Below are 14,913 nucleotides of genomic sequence, written 5' to 3'. Positions count from 1 at the left end.
TTTAATGGAGGTTGATGGTAAACAAATATCCACAAATATTAGTATATAGGGCAAGATTACAGAGGGTATGAATTCATACCAAAAATTAATGACATCTTTTATGGATATATGTATTTATTCATTTGAATTTCATTTAAATGAGGACTAATGAAAGGGCTGTGGTCATTCTGGACTGTTCTGATGTAATATGCTATGTTGGGTCAGGTAAGGGGAGACTGAGACATGTTCCAAAATTACTTAACTTCAGTCTACCTACCCTACTGCTGCTACTCCCATTCTTCAGCTCCTCATCATTATCGGATGACATATCAAATTTTTCAATTTTGAACATAAGCAAACTAATCAGACTACAGTGTGACTGATAATTATTTACAATGCCTTAATTATTTGCATTTTGAAGGTGATACATATTAAGCTTAATTAACTTTAACTGTGGAACTCCAGCTACTGTAACAATGTTAAAAGAAAAATGTCAAACTGTGTGCATGTGAGGCAAAAGGAAAAATACTTTTTTTGGGTGGGAAGGCTTCCTTGGAGGTTGTTTCCAAGGCTAATTCTCCCCAGCTGTTTAACAGTGCAGGGTTTCCTTGCGGTAGGTTAGTCCCACTGAAATGTGTTCTGCTAACCAATCAGCTGTGGTTGACAACTATGCATGGTAACCTAGTTTTAGTTAAGATTCGTACTTTCAGAACCTATTTAGTTGGAGTGTTCATGTTTCTTAGATGGTAACGCTTAAGGCTATGGCACACCAGTTTTTAGTTTGTATGTGAAAATATTCCGATATCTATGCAGTTTTGGTCTTTCATTCTTATTTTAAATTCCATGTGCAAATTCTGCTTTTATTGTAAGTTTCATGAAATCCTTTATGAAGTTGGTGGGGATATGAGTAAGTAAAACATAGGAATATCATCATAATAGTGTTGTCTTTTATTTGCTCTGGTTCCAGTTATCACTTCAATTCCATATTATACAGACATGTAAAAAAAGAAAAAGATAAAGAATTTGCTTTTTTATAAGAGAATGTTACTTTCTCAATGAATGATCCAATAAATAAAAATCTTCCAACAGAATAACCTGGCAGAGGTATTATTTGGCTCTGTAATGAATAGCTTGCTTGTCTGCAGTCACATTCCTCTTGCCATTGCTGTTTCAAGGAAATCAGAGAATACTTTAGGAGACAAAGCTGTGGTCCCCAACACCCAGGCCTGTGTACCGGCACCAGTCTGCAGCCTGCCAGGAACCAGGCAGCACAGCAAGGGGTGAGCTGCGGGTGAGCGAAGCCCCACCTGTGCCCACCCCAATACCCTATCTGGCCTGCAGCACCGCAGGAGCCCAGCGCCCCCATCGGATCAGCGGGGGCATCAGACCTTCATAGGAGTGTGAACCCCACTGCAAGCTGCTCATGAGAGGGATCCAGGTTGGGCGCCCCCGATGAGAATCCAAGGCCTGATGATCCGAGGTGGAGCCAAGGTAGCGATGCCCCCTCAACACGCCCCAATCAGCAGAAAAATTTCTTCCTCAAAAACCAGTCCCTGGTGTCAAAAGGTTGGGGACCACTGCAAAAGGGGACCTTCAAGAGAGGGACACTGGAACTTTATCCAGGAAAAAAATATTGTAGTGGCGTTTAACAGCCAACAGTGAGAAGAGGACAATACTTTGAAATACACGAAATCACCAAGAATAGTGACAACTAGATGAAGATCAAGAGCTAATTGTTTGAAAGAGATGACTAGAATAAGACAGAAAGGTAATGCAAAATGAGTGACCCGGAAATTAAAATAATTGAAAGTAGACTTAGGAATGCAATAAGTGACCAATTTAGCTATATTGCTCAAGTGTGTTGAGACTGATAAATGTAAGACCACCATTTTTTTGACTTATGATAATAAATACCATGGTCATTAGATTTATTATTTTCTCTTCTCTGCAAAGTCAGTTGAAAACTACTCAAAGACATAAGTATACACATACATAAAACACACCCAATATAATATTTTACATTATAGAGAAATAACAACAATGAAATCAATCTTATCTATTTTCTGACTGGTCATGTATTTTAAAATGTATCAGAAATGCTGCTGCTGACTGATAATTCTATTTCACTATCTCAGAAAATTGATACATGAGCTTTCCAGCAACACCATCAGGCTGATTCTGTCAGTCATTAATTAGACTTGATTGAGATTTGAGTATTTCAAATGATATTTTACCAATACCACTTTTTTCTGAAATAAATTGCTATCAGTGATACTTCTCTTGTGTCTTTTCATCTTTCAGTATGGAGCAAATATAGAAAAGCACAGCACACGTAATAGTTGGGGCAGGTCAGTGTTTAAATCAGAGTATAAATCTCAGGGTATTTCATCTCTAATGTCATTTTTTTGCCATTGACCTCTGGGGAAAAGGTTAAGATATCTACTTTCAGCCTACAGGGATCTGTTACCCTTTGGTTTACGGTTTATGCTGAGAACACTGAGAATGATGGCACTGTCCCAGGAGAATAATGAAAAAAATATTTTTAAAATATGCTATTGAAATTGCTACTGAGTATATAAATATAATAATATGTATTTCTGTCTTTTCTTATAAATGACATATAAATGGTATCTTTAATTTTTTTTTTTTTACTATTTTTATCTGTCATGGTACTAGTCACTCAGTGAATGATATTAGAAACATAATGCAAGGGAGAAGAAATAATGCAGATGTATAGTTTGAGGATGATTAGAAGTGAAAAGAAACTCAAGCGATCATCGTGGGTGATATGCATAAAAGCATGGGATTTGTACCATGGTGTGCTAAGTTTGTAATGAAAGCTCTAGCACTTATTGGCCACATGACTTTGGATAGTGTCTCAGTTTCCTTAGTTATAAAATGAAATTCTTCAAATCTAGTGTCTTACAGTGAGCTCCCCTAAAAGTAGAGTCTGAGTGAAGAAGGTGGGTGCAGGTAACTTATTTGAAACACGATCCCAGGATGCTAGAGTAGAAAAGCAGGGAAAATGAGACTGAGAAAGAGGAAAAGCCAACAGGATAACGGTTCACTATTGAGTTTGCTACTTAGGTAACAAGGTCTTAATTCCACCAGGACTTCTGAGAGCGGTTCACAATGCCTCCTAGAAATGCTGCTCCAAAGGACAAGAGGCTGGGGCATTCGTTCCCTACTGATTGAGAGTTGTCCCCAGGGTCATTAATTCCTTCACAATTTCAGGTTGCCTTTGCAAATGATCCCAGCTGGCTCTTGAAGCTGTAGAGGCAGAACAGTGGAGATATGTGAAAATCACTTAGTGCACATAAAACTGTCCACCAGAGCTGCAACAGAAATCAGAGATAGGTCAAAGGGATGTGTGGCATCAAAAGTATATAAAGTTATTTGAAATATTTAACGTGAGTGTGTAATTAAGGTGCTTGATACTTTGTGGGCACTTAAAATGTTTCCTTTTCCTTTATTTTAAAAATGGGAGAAGACTTTAGGGGAAGTATTATTCAATTTCATAAAAATATTTAACCTCAGAACTGGGTCTGGACCCCATGTCACCTGACTCCAAAAATACTTCATTCCTTTTGTTGGTATACCACCATAAACTTGGCCTTAGGGTACAAAATTGTGTTCTTATTGCCCTGTCTTCAATCAAGCTTAGAATAAATGCTGACATATTATTTGTAATGGTCTGAAATTTCTACCTACATCCTTCCAAAGAAGGAACAATAAGGAGGATACCGTTAACATAAATTTGATCTTGTAAAAGTGTGATTAGCTAACCACATGGTTTTAATCATGAAGGAAATATTAGATAATTTTTTGAAAACACTTTTACTATCTTTTGAACTTAAGGTAGCACTCCACCCCCCCCAAGAGTGGTGGAAAAATATTGACCCTTGGCAAGGAAAGACACTGTTTGGGTTTTTGTTTCTGTTATTTTTTTAGTGTGGCTTATAGCTTTGACTGATTCTCAGATTTTTGTTTGTTTTGAAGTCCACTGCTTTTTCCTTCACTTATTCACAGTTTCCATAAGCTATTTCTGTATGTCTACATTTCAAAAACTTGTTGCAATAGCTCTCTTCTATCCCACAGACTGGCCTACAGGTTTGCTATATACTCTTCTTCTTTCCCCCTACCCTACCACCAACCTGTCTACCATAACTTGGCAGATAACTCTTCCCAATCTTTGTCTTAGTATTTTGTTTTTACTCTCTGAGCCAAACTATATGTCAGGCAGTTAACTGCTCGATTTCCAAAGAATTTATTCATATTCATTTTGTCCCATTCTTGAATGTAAATTTAATGATTGCATTACTATACTGTATAAAAGGGAATAACCAAAATGATCAGGTAAATAGAGAGCTTTAATATTGTGGTGCTAACATTATCAAATCAGTTCTTTTTCCTGAGCATGCAAGAAAACTACATTCCCCAGCTTCTTTTTCAGTTAGGTAAGGCCATGTGACTGAGTACTAGTCAATGGAAATCACTGGAAACAATGTCAGGCCTTTCACGCCTAGGCTATAAAAACCTCTCAGGCCGGTGCAGTGTCTCATGCCTGTAATCCTAGCACTTGGGAGGCCAAGGTGGGTGGATTGTTTGAGCTCAGGAGTTCGAGACCAGCCTGAGCAAGAGCCAGACCCCATCTTTACTAAAAATAGAAAGAAATTAGCTGGACAACTAAAAATATATATAGAAAAAATTAGCTGGGCATGGTGTCGCATGCCTGTAGACACAGCTACTCGGGAGGCTGAGGCAGGAGGATCGCTTGAGCCCAGGAGTTTGAGGTTGCTGTGAGCTAGGCTGACACCACGGCACTCACTCTAGCCTGGGCAACAAAGTGACACTCTGTCTCAAAAAAAAAAAACACCTCTCACATGATCCTCGGTGTTCATTTCCTATTTGTCAGTGCAATGCCAATACCTAAGGAGACTCAAGAAGCCACTTTTTGATAGCAGAAACTGAAGCAACTTTAGCCATTGAATAACTGGGTGGAGCAGCAGAACTTTCTCCTCCCCACTCCTAACTAAATGCAGTCTAATCTGTTATATAAATGAGAAATAAATTTACATGATTTAAAGTTTATGAGTTTATTATAGCAGTTATCCGACCATAACTAATGTGGAAATATTACCTTATAATTGAAAACATTTCACAGAACATATTTATGTATTCACTTGACTGTTACTATTTAGTATGATGTATTTTTATACCTCTTTTCAAATAAAGGAAATGAATTAAGTAGTGTTATCGAGGGTTTTGTGTCAAGTACCAGATAGATTTATAGGACTTAAAACATTAGACAAATATCAACTATTGAGGCAGGCAATTGGTTGAATGAAAGCAGTAAGATAAGACAAAGGGGTCCACAATATATAAATATCTAGTCAGGTAGGAGACATTAAATATAAGGGCTGATCCTGGACCAAATATATAGTATTCTCTTCTGTGTATTGGAAGAGCAAGGGTAGGCCAACAGTGTGGGAATGTGTAGCCGAAGGAAATGATGCATCCCCCAGAGGTGCAGCTCATTCCTGATTAAATTAGGTTAGAAGGCTAGGCCTTTGGGGAGATGCTTACACTGAATGAAACTATGCTAACACATGCTGCATTCCCAGCCACTAGATAACAGTCAGCTCTCCAAAATTATATCCTTCCTAGGTGACTCTGAGGAATTCCTGTAAAATCTGCCATAACGTGACAAGTGCAGTTCAAAAGTTTGAAAATTATAAAATATGGTGCCATGTGAGGATAATGAAATCTCTGGGAGCCTGTGCAAGCTAGCTGGTAGGGAGTCAAATGTCCTGTGGCAGAATCCAAGGTCCTTTTCCAGGGTTTGGCATCCCCTAGTTGCAATTGTCCCCTCCAGTTAGTTTCCAGCTATTTTCTGGAAGCAATACCGGGCTCTGTGGTTGACTGGGTCCTCTTACAACAATGGCAGACCTATTTGTCTACCTTGTGCCAATATCACAATGTCTTCATTGATATAATGCTATAATGGCTTATATGTGGTAATTGTAACACAGTGTAATACAGTAATAATAATAATACCCCTGTACTGTAATAATAAGTTACAGAAACTATTGTGTTCTTTCTTTGAATTCTTAGGCTAATAGGAATGTTAACACTTACTTTGATCTTCTAACCAAATCCATAATAATATTTCCATTTCAATACTTAATCCACTCTGCTGCTTAGTTATAATTGATGCTTTCATTGGAGCACTGCCTTTCACATGTTCCATTATTCTCATTTTATCCTGTATAATTGTTCTGATAGTTGAGCAACTGGAGCCTAATGCTTTCCCAATGAATGACGTCTTCTGGCCTTTCTTCCAATGCTTAATTATTTCTACTTTTGTTTGCATTGTAATCACCTTTCTCTTCACTGAAGGCTCACCTGGACTTGCAGTGGAATTTCACCTTGGATACATGGTCATAAGAGTAAACACAGGTATGGCTTTGATTTCATTATGGTTTTGATTTGCATTTCCTGAATTATAAATGACATTGAGATTTTTTTTCTGTGCTCATTGGCCATTAGTATATCTTCTTTGGAGAAATATCTATTTGGATCCTTTGCCCATTTTTATATCAGATTATTTGTCTATTTATTTTTTTAGTTGTGAAAATTCTTTCTATATTCTAGATAGAAGTCTTTTATCAGATATATAATTTGTAAATATTTCCTCCAATTCAATGGGTTGTCTTTGCACAATGTCCGTAAAATCCAATATATTTTATTCTTTTGTCACTCATACTTTTGGTGTCATATTTAAGAAAATATTACCTAATTCAAGGTCACATAGATTTACCCATGTTGTCTTCTAAGAGTATCTCTTACATTTAGATCTATGGTCTTTTTTTGTATTTATCTTAGTTTTTCATATTTTTGGGATACATGTGATATTTTGATACATGTATACAATATGTAATGACCAAATCAGGATAATTAGAATATTCATCTCTCCAAAACTGTCTTTTTTGTGTGCTGGAAACATTATAATTCTTCTTTAACCTATTTTGAAACATACAATATATTATCATTAACTATAATTTTCCTACTGCATGGTTGAATACTAGAACTTATTATTTCTATCTAACTGTATTTTTGTACCTATTAACCAAATTTCTCTTCATATCTCCCCTCCCCTCTTCTTTCCCAAGAGTCTGGTAACCAGCATTCGGCTTTCTACCTCCATGAGATCTACTTTTTTAGCACTTACATATGAATGAGAACATGCATATTTGTTTTTCTGTGCCTGGATTATTTCACTTAACAGAATGATCTCCAGTTCCATACATGTTGATGCAAATGACAAGATTTTGTTCTTTTTTGTGGCTGAATAATATTCCATTGTGTATATATACACCATATTTTCTTTAGCCATTTATCCACTGATAGACACCTAGGTTGAGCCCATGTCTAGGTTATTGTGAATAGTGGTGCAATAAACACAGGAGGGGAGATGTCTTTTCCATATACTGATTTCCTTTCTTTTAGATATATACCCAGTGGTGGGATTGCTGGATCATATGGTAGTTTTATTTTTAATTGTTTGCAGAACCTCCATACTGTTTTCCATAGTGGGTATATTACTTTGCATTCCTACCAACAGTGTATGAACATTCCCCTTTCTCCACATCCTCTCCAACATTTGTTATTTTTTGACTTTTTGAAAATTGGTATTCCAACTGAGGTGAGATGATATCTCATTGTGATTTTAATTTGCATTTCCTTGACGATTAGTGATGTTGAGCATTTTTAATATACCTGTTAACTATTTTCTTTGTGGAAAGTGTTTATGATTACTAACCCAATCTCTGTGCACTATAGAGGTCTATTCAGAGTTTTTCCTTTTTTTGAGTCAGGTTTTGCATTTTTTGTGTTTTTAGGAATCTCTCCATTTTGTCTATATAGTTTAATTTGTTGGCATAGAATAGTTCATAGCATTCTCATATACAAAGATTCGTAGTAATGTCTACTCTTTCATTTCTGATTTTAGTATTTTGAGTCCTTTTTTTTTGTTCATTTGGTCATTATAGGTAAAGACTTGTCACTTTTGTGGATCATTTTAAAGAACCAACTTTTAGCTTCATAGCTTTTCTCTCTATTGATTTTTTGTAATCTATTTCATTAATTTCTGATCTAATCTATTACTTCTTTCCTCTGCTTCCTTTAGGTTTATTTTATCTATTTTTTTTCTAGTTTACAAGGTGGAAGGATAACATTGGTTAGAGATCTTTCTTCTTTTTTAATATAGGCATTTGCAGCTATAAACTTCCCTATGAGCATTGCTTTTCCTGCGTCTTGTATGTATTATGTTCTAATCTCACTTTCATCCATCTCAAAATATTATATAATTTCCCTTGTAATTTTTCCTTTGACCCATTAATTAGGAGAGTATTGTTTAATTTTCATGTATTTGTGAATTGCACAAAATCCTTCTGTTATCAACTCCTAATTTCATCCCAATGTGGTTGTAGGACACAATTTGTATATTTTTATTCCTTTTAATTTTACTGAGGCTTGTTTTATGGCCTAATATATGATCTATCCTAGAAAATGATTTGTGTACATTGGATATGATATATATATTCTGATGTTTTGGGGTTCAGTGGTTTACAGATGTGTATTATATCTTGGTTTATAGTGTTGTCTAAGAACTCAATTTCCTTGATTATCTTCTGAATAGTTGTTCTAGCCACTACTGAATGTGGATATTGATGTATTCAGCTGTTATTGTTGAATTGTCTATTTCTTCTTTTGAGTCTGTCAATTTTTGATTTATGGATTTTGTAGTTCAGATATTAGGTATGTATGTTAATAAATGTTAATTTGTCTTCATAAATTTTCATTTTTATCACTATAAAATGTCTTTTTTCTATAGTTATTTTTTCTTAAAGTTTATTATGTCTGATATTAATATAGCCACTCTAGCTCTCTTTTGGGTACTTTCTGCATGGTATATATTTTTTTCATCGTTGTATTTTCAACCTATCAATGTCTTTTATAGAAAGCATGTAGTTGGTTCATTATTTTTAATCTACTCTACAAAATTTTGCCTTTTCATTGGGGTTTTTTGTACATTTACAGTTGATGTAGTTACTATTTAATATGGAAGAATTTACACCTGTCTTTTGCCATTGTTTTCTGTATGTCTTATGACTTATTTGTTTCTTTAATACCTCTGTCACTGTTCTTTTGTGTTAAATAGACATTTTCTACTATATCATTTTAATTCTTTTGTCTTATTTACTATATTTCCTGAGATGTTTTCTTAGTGGTTTTTCTCAGATTACATTTAGCATCATAATTTAAGACAACTAGATTTGAATTAATACCAATTTAATTTCAATAGCAGTGACAAAGTCAGTTTTTGTTTATCTGTGACTGCCTCAATTTCACCTTCATTTTTAAAAATTTACCCTTCTTTCCAAGTTTTATTCCAACAAAAATAAGATTAAAATGTCCATGAAAATAATCATCATCATTACAATAAAGTATTCAGAAATGACCAGCATACAATTCAGAATGTAATGTTTTGCACAAGTTAAAAAAAAAAGTCAAAGCTTTCTCAGGTTGGAAGATTAGGAAATCTTTTACACAGAAATTGCACCCTGAATGAGTTCTAAAATCCCAATGTTTTGTCTTCTATTTATCTTTTTATTTATGTTCTCTTTCTTTCTTCTCCTGCTTAGCTTTAGTTTCTTATTTCTCATGGTTTTTGATCAACTATTCCACTTTGTTTTGAGATTTCTGATAATGTTTTTTCATTCTTTCTTGTTAATATGGCAATTTCCACTTTTTCAGCAGTTTGCTAACATTCATGTCCTTATTTAACACTTTGATAGCTAAACCAAGTTCTGACTTCAAAGTCATTTCTTCTTCCTTTCATTCTTGTTTTAACACTGACACAGATGCAGCACTATTATTTCCAATGCATAAGGTTTTCCATTACCCATAATTTCCATTAGAGCCGCTCTGATACAGATGAAAGCCATGGTCCTTATTCCAGCCAATGTACAGTAATGCAATACCAAAGGGACGTTTTCCTCCGGACTGTGTATAAGCTTGTTTGATATTACACAGTGCTGTAACCAACTGCTCATAGGAATTGGCTTCTGAAACCATTATAAACACTTTTTTGAGCAATGAGCCTTGGTTTATTAGTCAGAACATTAGCATTTCCTGCCACACTGCAAGCCATGTCCTCACTGAGTTCATAAATATTTTTGGAGAAAACGATTTCATCAAGAGGCTTGTGGATGTTGTGTCTTTCTGCTGCAAGCAAAACATCATTGCTTGCTAAAATTTCTGAACAGGTGCCTGCATGTTTGATGCTTCCATGGTACATTCAACTTGGTGCAAGTGACCTTCTGGAGAAAATACAGTGGTCTTGGAGTCATGTCCTTAAGACATCTATTTTTTTTTGTTTTTACAATAAGCTCTTTTCAAAGGATGAAGGACACCTTTTTTGAACTTTGTATAATTCCAGAGGGAAGACACTGAAGAGTCAAGATCTACACAGAGTACTTTACTCTGCCAAAGAAAAAACACCACTACTGCCCAGCTATCCACTTCTGTGATAATATGACCCATGTGTGTGTGTGGAACCACCCTTCTCCTTAATTTTTGAAGGTTATTTTTGCTGGATATAAAATTCTTGGCTATTACTTCAAGCACTTTGAATATGTTATCCCATTGCCTTCTCAACTCCATTGATTCTCATGAGAAGTCAACATTGTCTTTTTCAAGGATCCCTGGTAATGATGAGCTACATTTTTCTTGCTGATTTTAAGTTTCTCTCTGCCTTTGGCCTTTGACAGCTTGAGTATGAGATAATCAATGTGTGAATCTCTTTTAGTTTATGCTGTTTGTAATTTGTTGAGCTTCTTGGATGTGCAGATAAATTCTTTTCACAAAATTTGGGAAATTTTTGCCCATAATTTCTTCAAATATTCTTTCTCCCCCTTTCATTCTCTCTCCTTTCCTTCTGAACCTTACATTATGGATATGTTGGTACACTTGATGGTGTACTGGTGTCACTGGTTTCTGAGCCTATGTTTATTTTTCTTCTTTTTTTTCCATTCTTCAGATGGGATAATTTGATTTGATCTGTTTTTAGATTTGCTGGTTTGTTCTGCCTACTCAAAGCTACTGTTGAGACTCTTTAGTGAATTTTTAATTTCTGTTATTGTATCTTTCCACTCTAAAAATTCAATTTGTTCTTCGTTAAAATAATTTTTATGTCTCTATTCATATTATTTGGTGAGGCATTGTTCTCATACTGTCTTTTAATTTTTTATATATAGTTTCTTTTAGTTTTTTGAAGATATTTATAACAACTAAGTTACACCCCTCTGAGTTGTCTAACTGTGCTAAGCTGTGCTAGTTGTCTAGTAATACAAACATTTAGACTTCCTCAGGGACAATTTCTATTGTTTTCATTTATTTTTCTTGTGAATGGGCCATACTTTTCTGCTGCTTTGTGTGTAAAAACTGGACATCTTAAATAATACAATGTGTCAACTCTGGAAATCCAGCCCCCAACATTTGTTGTTGTTCTTTGCTGTTGTTGTTGCTGTTTGTTTGTTTAATGGCTTTCCTGAACTAATTCTCTAAAGCCTGTAATCTTTGTTGAGCGTGGCCACTGGGGTCTGCTCAGTTAGCTAAGTGCTACTCTAAAGATTAGACAGAGAGTTTCTAAAGTGTCTTGAATGTGTATATCTCCCAGCCTTTGCTGAAGGTGTGTGTGTCTGTGTGTGCATTGGGGTATGCTTTCCATGCTCCAACAGGCAGTTTAAAACTTTTCTTTAACCTTTAGTTCCTGCTCAGGCAGAACTTAAAGGTCAATCACAAGTATGAGGTTAGGGCTTTTTTTTAGATATTTCCTGGGCCAACCCCTAACCCTGGACATATACAGCTCTGTGTATGTGCACGACCTTCTAGATTCCCAGGTATACGTTGGGGTTTATCAAAGTCCCGTATGGACATGTCATTTTCAAATATTTCTTTATATTTTTAACCAGCCACTTGTTAGCCCCAACTCATAATGCTGACTCAAGCAGCTATGTTATTAAACCATTGTTGATTTTATTATTATTATTATTATTTTTTACAAATGCACTGGAAATAACATTGATCTCACAGCTCTGAGTCAGGTCACAAAAATACAAGCTCTGAGAAGAGAGCTTTTCTATGAACTGCCAAAAGGGTTAAATGGTGACAGTTGTCTGGGATGGGTCTTTTCAGGAGCTCCAAATGAAGTTTTTCTCTTTCAGTGGCACCAAGGCTACTGCTTTTTAAGATACTCTAGTTGCAAAGCTGATGATTTCCAAGGCTACCACACAGCTAGGGAGAGTGGAATGATATTAGCTCTTTGCCTTTATTTTGGTTTTCATAAGTTTTACTATGATGTTTCTACGTAATTTTTTGATGTTATTATTGCTGTTATTGTTTTTGTTTATCCTGATTAGATTTCACAGAGCATATTGAATCTATTGCTTAATGTCATTTGCCAATTTTGGAGTGTTCTCAGCCATTTTCTCTTTAAATATTGTTTCTGCATCATTTCCTTTATTTTCCCTCTGTACATGGCTTCGAATAAATATATATTATGCCCATTTATCATGTCTTATATTTTCCATATACCTTTCTTTACATTTCTCATTCTTTACAATATCTGTGCTTTAGTTAGAATATTTTTTCTACTTTATCTTCCAGTTTACTAGTCTCTCTTCAACTGTAACTCATTCATTGAATTCTTAATTTTTTCTGTTGTATTTTTCAGTTCTAGAATTTTCAGTTTTTTAAAAATTTTCAGTTTTCCTTCAAAATTCTCAATTTAATTACTTGAACAGAGTAATAATTGTTGTAGAATTTGTTTTTGGTATCTTAATTATTTGAATTTCTTGTGAGAAATAATCTATTATATCTGTAGAGTTTGGGTCATATAAACTTATATCCTTATAATCTCACTTATTTTCAGTAAGTTCTAGTTTTTATATGTGAGACATTATAGAGATAATTTGAAGCCCTGAAAGATATTATTATATATTCTTCCAGAGAAAATTTAGTTTGTTTTTGGCAGACTACTAGGTTAGGTGTATTAATAATTCCAGATTGCTTCAATTCACTGAAGTATTGATAGAATTTAAAGCTGAGCTTTCATTCATCCCTGTGAGGGCTGATCCATTTCTGGTTTACCCTTATTCATAGTGTGTAGCCCTTTATGGAAGTTCCCATTGGAGCTTTGTGGTGTTTGCCAGGGAACCTCCTCGTTGGTGTTCTGTAAATTCCAATTCTACTTCTTCCATACCTATGACTCTGATCGAAGCTCAGTTCAGCTTCTCATACATTAGTAATACTATCGGCATTAGTAAACACCTACTGTCAGCATTAGTAAAGATTCTAGGGTAAAGAGGGCCTGAATGCTTGACTCACTTCTGTAGTCAAATCTCCTTTCCTTACTGCCTACAAAGATGTCCAAATCCTTCAAACAAATGTTTCTTTTATACTTTTTTTTCTGGTTTTTCTAGTTGTTTTCAGAGGGAGGGCTTTTTCTCCCTCTTCTTTGAATCTGCAGGTACTAGAAAAGAAATGTTCATATCAAATTTAAGAGAAAATACTAACTTTTAAGGAAATATCTGCTTTCAGTTGTAGTTCATTACAATATCAGATGCCACATGAACTTTTTTACTTTTCTTTTTTGTTGTGGGGACTTTTCACATAACATTTTGAGAATTATAGGAATGCATTTTGAGGGAAAAAAAGAAGGAGAGAAAGAGAGAAGAAAAGAAAGAGAGAGAGAAAGAAACAAGAAAAGAAAGAAAGAGAAAAAGAAAGAAAAGAAAAGAAAAGAAAGAGAGAAAAAGAGAGAGAAAGAATATCTAATGGGGATAATAAAAATTTTTTCCTCAAAACTGGGCATCCAATAAATGCCATGTTTCTTAATTTTCTAAATCACGTATTAATGTGAAATGAAATTTCAGTCATTTTAATTTTTGCCCTCCTTAGTATGGCATAGGGTCTAGGGAAAATATGTCCAATAGAACTTTCTGTGATGATGGAAATGATCTATTCTGTGAGGTTTAATATAGTAGCCATTAGCCACAGGTGGCCATTGAGAATTTGAAATGTGGCTAATGTGAATTAGGAATTAGATTTTTAATTTTATCTCATTATAACCCATTTAAATCCAAATTTAAATATCCATGTGTGGGTATGGCTATCATGTTAGACAGCACAGCTCTAAGTGGACTCAGTCTGCTTTTTCTCCTTGCTCAGTTTGCATGATCCATTTCAGAGTAAGTTTCTCTGGTGACAACATCCACACTCTCCTTGTGTAATTTTGTTGCAGGGCTTTCTCCTTGGTCCCAGAACATCACGCTTTATGCCACACATACACACAGTCATACTGTTCAGAGGCTCTGCTACTTCTGGAGTGCTGCGTGAAGAGTAAAATGCTAATGGCCACAAGAACCCCAACTCTTTCTAGGACAATTTATTTCTACTCCTTTGACACTAAATATTCTTACTCTCCTCTAATTCAAAAACAGTATTTTCTGAATCCTATATTTTAACATCCTAAGTCCTCTATTGTGGAGCCAGGGAAACCCAGATTTCTAAGACCTAAAGCGCTGCTCCCTCATTTTGAGGGAATGAGGATGGGAAAATCTCTCTTTTTATAAAATTTTTAATGCTGAGTTCCCAATAGTGGGAGAAAAAAAGCAAAGTTAATTTCTCAGTCAAGCCATCTTGGTACATGTAGCTCAATGTGACAAAAGAAAAAGAAAAAAGAAAAAACCAACAAATGAGGAAAATCATGTGTATTCTACATTATGTACTATTATATATGCTAGCAATGTTTTTACTACATTACCAACCACGTGGTAAATGAGAAAAGAATGCTCAGACATATACTTT

General features: G+C 35.0%; 1 pseudogene; it reads right to left on the bottom strand.

The window, feature by feature from the left end:
* Nucleotides 1–9,639: 9,639 nt before the first annotated feature.
* Nucleotides 9,640–10,407, bottom strand: LOC123626582 (annotated as a pseudogene).
* Nucleotides 10,408–14,913: the final 4,506 nt, after the last annotated feature.

The sequence above is a fragment of the Lemur catta genome, chromosome 22 (genome assembly GCF_020740605.2).
Source record: "Lemur catta isolate mLemCat1 chromosome 22, mLemCat1.pri, whole genome shotgun sequence".
Taxonomy (NCBI): Eukaryota; Metazoa; Chordata; class Mammalia; order Primates; family Lemuridae; genus Lemur; species Lemur catta.
This window is presented reverse-complemented; position numbering and strand designations above follow the sequence as displayed.